This window comes from Apodemus sylvaticus, chromosome 7, assembly GCF_947179515.1.
Source record: "Apodemus sylvaticus chromosome 7, mApoSyl1.1, whole genome shotgun sequence".
In the NCBI taxonomy this organism is placed as follows: Eukaryota; Metazoa; Chordata; class Mammalia; order Rodentia; family Muridae; genus Apodemus; species Apodemus sylvaticus.
This window is the reverse complement of record NC_067478.1, coordinates 42178778-42186684: the sequence shown is the minus strand read 5'-3', so window position 1 is coordinate 42186684 and position 7907 is coordinate 42178778. Positions and strand designations below refer to the sequence as shown.

General features: G+C 40.4%; 1 protein-coding gene across 6 annotated transcripts in view; it reads left to right on the top strand.

The window, feature by feature from the left end:
* The first annotated feature begins 674 nt into the window (after nucleotides 1–674).
* Nucleotides 675–7907, top strand: part of Dop1a (DOP1 leucine zipper like protein A) — a 101582-nt gene continuing 94349 nt past the window's right edge. For 5 of the 6 annotated variants that reach the window (XM_052187710.1, XM_052187707.1, XM_052187708.1 and 2 more), the window contains exon 1: nucleotides 675–764. The gene's annotated coding sequence lies outside the window, so the exon portion shown is untranslated. The remainder of the gene's footprint in view (nucleotides 765–7907) is intronic. The other variant, XM_052187706.1, reaches the window with a different exon arrangement.

Below are 7907 nucleotides of genomic sequence, written 5' to 3'. Positions count from 1 at the left end.
ATAAGTAAATAATCTTTGGGAAAAAAAACAAAGGTAACGACTATTTGGTGTCAGCACATTTATTTGAAGGACAATTGTTATCTTCTACTTTTAACACAGAATGTTACATTTTTGTGTTACTTAAATTTTGCTAATACTTAAATATTGACACATATCAAAATACACAGCGTCCTAAGAATAACATGCTCCTCATATGCGTTTTGAAACTCATACACGCAAAACACTTGTAAAAACTTTCGTTTTTCGCGATGCGATGGTCTGGACCAAAACCAAACCAAACCAAACAACCTTTTGGAATAACTGTACATTTGAAAGAAGGCTAAATAAAATAAAAAAAAAATAAAATAAAAAAAAATAAAATAAAAAAAAAACCCTAAACTGTCTCTCAGTTCCACACAGACTGAGCCTGAGATCAGTTACATAAAGTATTGGTGAATCCTCTGGATCGTACTTAAATAATACTTCAAAGGAGTCTTCAATTCCCCCATTCCATCAAAAGGAGGGTCTGTCTGGCTAGTTGCAAACATCTGCTCCCGCCTTCTCGCCGCCACTCCCCGGTCACCCGCGAGAGGGCGCTGTGCCGCCGGCTAGCCGCGGCCGCCGAGCAGCGGACGGGGGCGGGGACCGAGGCCGCCGACGTCGACGCCGGCGTGGGCGCGCGCGGTGCACGCTGGTAGCTGTCACTAGGCCCTCGGCTGGCGGCCTTCGGCTGCCGCGGTTGCCAGGAGAGCGGCGCCAGCGGGGAGCGGCAGAGCCCGCGGCAGGTAACAGCGTCCCCGCCCCCGGCGCGGTCGCGCGGCGAGACGCGGCGTGGTTCCGGCGGGCGTCTCGGGGGTTGGCCTGCGGTGGTGGCGTCGGGGTGTCACCGCCCGGCCCCCACCTGAGCTCGCCTCGGGGAGGGGAACGGGGCCCTGGCCGGGGCGGGCGGTGGGACCCGGGGCCTGTCCGCCCGCGGCCTTCGGCGGGCAGCGCCGGCGCGGGGCTGAGGGGCGGTGTCACCTGGGCGCGGGGGCCCGGCGCCTTTGTGGGAGGCTCCCCGGCACCCCGCTGCCTCGCCAGCCCGGTGGGTCCCTTCTAGGATTGAGGCGACACCGAGGCCCGCCGAGGTGCAGGTGCAGAGGATTGGGAAGCAGAGCCAAGTTCACCCAGAGGAAGTCGAGCTAGCACACGGAAGTTGTTAACAGCCCTCACCTTTGATTTCCAAGGCTTTGAAAGTTGCACCACATCCATACTTCCCTCATCCTCATCCTGTTGAGGAGGGAATGGCACGCAACTGGACTTTCTCCTCGCCAAGCAGATTGTGTTACGTTCATTCTTACATTATCTCGCAGGTCTGTGGAGTTGAAGAAAACTCGGATTTAGAGATTGTAGTCAAAACACATTTAAAAAAAATCATTAAAATACAGGAAACCCTCTCATTTAGTAGCTCTGAACTATGGAGTCAAAACTTCATTGTGGTGATGATAGCCCCGTACGTAGGTGTTAAGGTCTTGCCATTTTGAGGTTAGTTGGATTTGTTCTGGTTAGTATGGCGTTGCTATGCGCTAAGTAAGTCACCCGATTATCAACCCTCTGATTCATTGAGCTGTCAGAAATTATAGGTAAATTATAGCCCAGGTAGTCTGAATGCCTTGTTGTAATGGTGACTTCTATTTAAACTTTGTCATTCCTCAGAACTGCTAAAAGGAATCTCCTTTTGGGAACCCAATTTTTAATAAAGAATTAAAAATGCTGACGGGAACACAGACCAAAAATGTGACACTGTGACCCAAAAGGTTAAATTTAAATTAATGGCTTTTCCATCTGTTGTGAAGAGCCCTGCCTTGTAATTTCAATAGTAGGAGCAACTGTAGCCTGGGGATTGGGAGCTAAGGTTCAAAGTTCTGGCTTTGCTGCTCACTGGGTGTGATCTCTCTAGTCCTCTGTTACTGTGTGTGTTCTGGTGTCTGGTTTTGTTGTTTTGTTTTAGTGGTACTGCGATTGGAAACCAGGGCCTCGTGCATGCTTAGTAAGATTCTACCACAAGCCTGTGCTCCCATTGTAAACTTTTTTTTCTTGGGGTGCTGGGAAGGGATGAAACCTAGGGCCTTGTACATGCGCAGCCTCAGGAAATTTGAAGAGATCATGGTTTCCCAAATTTCTATTACCCATTAAGACTGTACCAAAGTAATAGTTTACTTCCCCTACATGAGTTCTTCCATGTCAAATCAAGTGGCAACCCCTAGATTTAACCAAGCTTAACTTCTGTTTTCAGTACTGGACCTCAAACCTGGGGCATTTCCAATCCAAGGCAAACACTCTACCACCAAGCCACCTCCTTCCCCCATGTTTAACTTTGATTTGCTTATGAAGGCAGCTCCTCAAAAACTTTATGCTATGCTTGCATGCATATAATTTCCAAAGGAAGGTTTAAATAGCATTTCCCAAATTTAGCTAGCCAAAGAGCCCATTTTCTTTCCTTTTCTTTTCTTTCTTTCTTTTTTTTTTTTTTTTTTTTTTTTGGTTTTTTGAGACAGGGTTTCTGTGTCAGCTGTCCTGGAACTCACTCTGTAGACCAGGCTGGTCCCAAACTCACAAATCTGCCTGCCTCTACCTCCCAAGTGCTGGAATTACAGGTGTGCACCACTACCGCCCTGCTAAAGATTCCATTTTCTACTGCAACCTTATAGTGGAATGCATGCCTGAGGCCCTGGGTTTCTCTCTAGTACTGTTAAAATCTCCTAGCATAAAATAACACATGATACTAATTTCAGAATTACTGTACTAGAGCTATGTTTGCTTCCAAGTGGAAAAAGCCATGCATTGGCCCCTTGTTGCTGTCTAAGGTGTCTGGAGCATGAAGATCTAGTGAGAGCTCATTTGGTATAACAAAAGAAATTTAAATATCCTTAGTATAAAAAAAAGTTAATATTAAGGATGCATGCATCACTATTGATCCTAATGCTTTCTTTTATAGCAGAAGAGTATCTTTTTTCCAGTCTCTTGATGCTTTTCTTCATTCACGTTTTGGTTTGATTTTTGTGGTTATTATTGAATGTTTGTAGAATGGCCCTTTAATGTTCCAACAACTAAAGACTTGTTGATAATGGTCTTACTTTCACTATACTGACGTCTAGTTCTCCTTCTAGTTAGGCATCTCAAAACAATGAAATATGAAAGCTATATAAAATGTATTCAGTGCTTAATGATTTTAAAATCTGGGATAACTGAAAAGAACTAAAGGTCAATTATTTCTGACTGTTTGGAACAGTATCTAAATGTTGAAAATTAAATCCCTTGACTAAATTCTGATAAGTATTATGCTGGGCATTTTGTCACTTTCAGAAAATAGCTGATGATCAAGGAGAAAATACTTTTAGATCACAGTTGCTGTCTCTTGTCCTTTGCTCTGTTGCTTCTCGGCCTCTGGTCAGGTAAAATGGCATGACAGAAGCTGGCATGACAGAAGCTATTTACTTCACGGTGGCCAAGAAAGAGGGGGGATTTGGCAAGATTCAGCCCATCCCTGCCATACCCCTCCTCAAGTCCAGCCTACTTTCTCTTAGCTTCACTCCTTGAAGTTCCCAAACACACTCACTCCACACTCCCTGCAAATGGCAGCAGTAGCTTGGGACCAAACCTTTTGGAAGGTATCACTAATATTCTTCAATCTTGAAGATATTCTGTCTCCTTTATTACTTTAGATAAGTGCTATTAATGCACACCTTAGTTTGAGGGAGTTGGATATAGAATATTTAATTTTATTTGTTTTTCAAAACAGGGTTTCTCTGTATAGTTCTGGCTGTCCTGGAACTCATTCCATAATCCAGGATGGCCCCGTTGAATTCAGAGATCTGACTGCCTATTCCTCCAGAGCACTGAGTGCACCACCACACCCTGCTTAGAATATTTAATTCTAATAAGTGAGATTTAAATAGGGTAAATTTGACCTCTGAAATAAAACTATTTAGTAGATGTATAAAGCAAATGTTTTGTTTACTAGCTAAAAGTTTTTATTGGCAGTTTATTGTAGGAAAATACCGTTTTGATTCACTTGTTTCCAAACTATGATTTTTCTTATTCTTTGGTGTTATTTACCTCTTTTATAAGCCAAATAAGCCCTATACATCAGTGACTTTACATTTTGCAGATCAAAGATACTATCAAATTTCTTAAGGAAAATTTTTATGCAATAATATACATCTATTTAATAATACATTAGTAATGACATTATAGATTTAACGATTCTACAACCCATGTATCCTACATGCTACCTGTAAGAGGTATATTGTTCTTTCCCTTGTTTAGAGTTGTCCTCCTTTATGCTTGTCTGAATTCTATCTTTCAAGTCCTACCTGTATACCACCTCATCCATGAATGAGTTCCTTTTCAGTTACTTTCTCTTCTGCTTTGCCTGTTCTTAAAAAAGAAAATCTTTCATCCTTCATAATGGCTAAATAAATGAATACATGCACAAATGACTTGATCAAATAGATGATTTAATGTGGCATTAAGAAATATGTTTCCCTTTGGCAATATATACAAAGTAGTTTCCTATATAATACGTTTGTGTACTGATGTGATTATTTTTCCAAAAGTATGAAATATGCTTTAGTTATAATATTGTTATAAACAGAAGGCAGACATAGTTAAAAAATAAAATAATCCTGCTGAAAGCTTCTAGCTAGAAATGCTTGTTCCCTGAATAAGCCTTCAGACTGAATGTTCTTGGTCTAAATGGGAGAGTAGCCAGAATTTCAGTGTTGTTCTTGATGCGGTCCTGGCCCCAAAGTAAGACTTTGTTGGTGAAGTTGGAGGGATTGGAAGAGAGTGAACAGAGAAACCTTCCTCGCCCTAATTCACTGTTACCCTCCCTAGTCTCAAGAGTCCATGAAGTCATCTGTCTGGTGGTTGGTGGCCCAAAGTTTTCATGAGTATTTAGTTAATCAAAAAATTTGAAATTGAATTTTGAAGTCTTATTTGTGGAGAACTTGGGGGATGGCTTTATTGAAAATTCCTGAGGGAAAGGAGTCTGAGAGAGTAAATGAGGTAATGGGCTCAAAGTACAGCTTGTTCCTCCTCAACTCCTCTCTTAGCACTTCAAGTTTATATGGCCAGTTTTTTCTTTTTTTCATATTTCATTTTCCTCTGTTGTAATGAGAAATGCTTCTGCCGTTTTTTACCCCTTTTCCTTTGGTATAATAAGAAATGTTCCTGTCTTCTGGAAGGACATTCATTCATAGGAACTGGCATGAACATAGATTCTCTGTTCTTTTGCATGGACATTTTTGTGTTTCAGGTGGCTGTGAGAATTTATAAGCATGTATCTAGATTTTGAGCCAGAAGTTTGGCTGTTGTTTTATGTTAGGGGCAAAGAGTTAGATCAGGGTTCCTATTTTCAAAACAAACAGAAACCAAAACCACTCCTGGTGATGGAACTCTGCACTCACAGTGATTTGCTACTCAGCTGGATATTAACTGCTCTTAGTTTGAGGTTGGGGATGCAACCTCATATTGGATTTAGAAACCATCTGTTTAATCTGTGTCCTTAGAAAGGCTGGAGCCCTGAGAAGTGGTCTCTTCATTGTCTCTTAGAACATAAAACAGCAAGCAGTATAGGTACCACAGATGAACTGTCATTGAATGACAGTGGACAATCACAATGACTGTAAATGAACAGTAGTCTCAGTGCTTTGACTCAAGAACATGCGTAGCCTACATTTTCAGTTGCTTTCGGTTGTGTTCTATAATGTTGGAAAAGAAAAATATCAACTGTTTAAAACCTTTTCAATATGCTATTTTTATAAAATTTCCAGATAAATTTTCTAGAATATTTAGTATGCCACAGATACCATCCCAGATGACTAATTATGCTTTCTTCAAAAGACAGAACAGGCACAATGGCTTTCCTATATACTCTAACAAATATCTTACCATGTGGTACTTTTTATATTTTTTTTCTGAAGAGTATTAAAGAAATAACAAAGCATAGTACTTGCTTTAAAGCTACTGTCATTTTGGCATTCATATTTCAGTGACTACCTTATTGTGGACAGTGGCATCATCAGTTTGAAACTCAACTTTGAGCCTGAAGGGGGTTCTAGAATCATAATTAATTTATGGCATCAAAGTCCTCAAAGTTACTTCACCAGGCCTACCTGATTCTATAGCTTGATGCAATTAGATTAATGTGATCTGATAGCCACTATACTATGTTTTTTAGAATTCAGAATTTATACCCCTCCTTTTTCATTTCACTGATAATGAATTTATTTTTATGAATTGTTGAGTACTGAAGCTTAGAAGTGGCTGAGATCCTGGGGATTCTTATTAGATCTGTCGATCTCTGTTTTAGGGCATTACTAGAAAACAACATTTTATAGTCATCTGTTTGTATCATACTGTAATCATGCCTTCAGAGTGCAGCAAAGCAAAGAACACCAAACATATCTTTTTTTTTTTGGAAAACAAAGTGTGTTTAGAACGTTCCCTAGTGAGGACTCCTAGTAATGGAAGAAATAGAGTCTGGCCATCTTTTGTAGTAGACAGGCAAGACATACAGTCTTGGGTTACATTCAGCAGAATATATACCTTTTAAAAAAAAAAGAAAAATATTAATTGTGAATAAATTCTTTTAACCGTATGTTGCTGCATGCCATATTGAGTTGGTTACCTTTCTTACTGCTGTGACCAAATACCCGATGAGAAGGAAGTTAAGGGAGGAAGGGTTCGTGTTGGCTTATGGCTAAAGAGTACAGTCCATCCTTGTGGGAAGCAACATCTCAAGTGATGTAGCTGGTCACACTGTGTCCACGAAGAAGAAGTAGAGATGAATACTGGTGTCCGGCTGCTTTCCTAAACCTTTGCTTTTTTAGTTGGTCTAGGATCTCACTCCAGGAGGTGATGTCACTGGCATGATGTTTCTTCCCCTTCCCTTAGCAGAACCATTTGTAAATTCCCACACAGGCAAGGCTTGATGTGTGTCTTGTATGTGATTCCAAGTCCAGCAAGCTCACAGTGAAATTTAACCATTATCTAAGTCATCTCAAGTTGTACTGACTTAAGACACTGTCACAATTCAGTGGTTTGTTTTGGTTTTTTTCGTTGTTTTGTTTGTTTAATTGATTCTTTTTTTTTTTTTCAAAAATGATAGAGGACCTTGGCTGTGAAGTACAGCCTGCACCTATAGCCCTTGTGGTATTGCAGTTGCCAGTTGGACGGAGCTGCAAACATCTGAAGGTTTAATTTAAGTTAGAGGATCCACTTATAAGGTAGTTTACTGACAGAACTAACAAGGGTTTGTTTGTTTTTATTTTTGTTTTCTCGATGTTGGGGCACTCCTCCCTAAGTGAGTCTCTACAGTAGTGCTTCTCAACCTTCCTACTGGGCTTCCCACTCCCTTTAATCCAGTCCCTCATGTGGTGACCTTCAACCATAAAATATTATTTTTATTGCTATTTCATTCTAATTTTGCTACTTTATGAATTGTAATATAAATATTTGTTTTTTCCAGTGGTCTTAGGCAGCCACTAGTCATTGAACACGCCCAAAGGGTCTCAATCACAGGCTGAGAATGATTGTTCTACAGGGTTACCTGATTAATCCTTTGATAAAGACTGTAACTCTAGAATGAGTGATCTAAGAAACATCAAAGAAGGAGCTGCCATATTTTCTAGCCCTGGGCAGAGGTGTAACTAAATTCACAAGGGCATTTAAGGTACAAATCTTACTCATTTTAATTTTTGTTATTCTACTTCACTCATGTTCACCTTCCCCATCTGCCTTTCTCTTAGGAAAACACATAATGATCAAACCAGAACTTTCCATGTGCTAGGCATTGAGCTATAACTTCAGCCTCTAATTGGTATTCTTTAGGGACATTATTAAGTCATTCTTTTTTCAATTTTTTTAAAAATATTATCATAAAT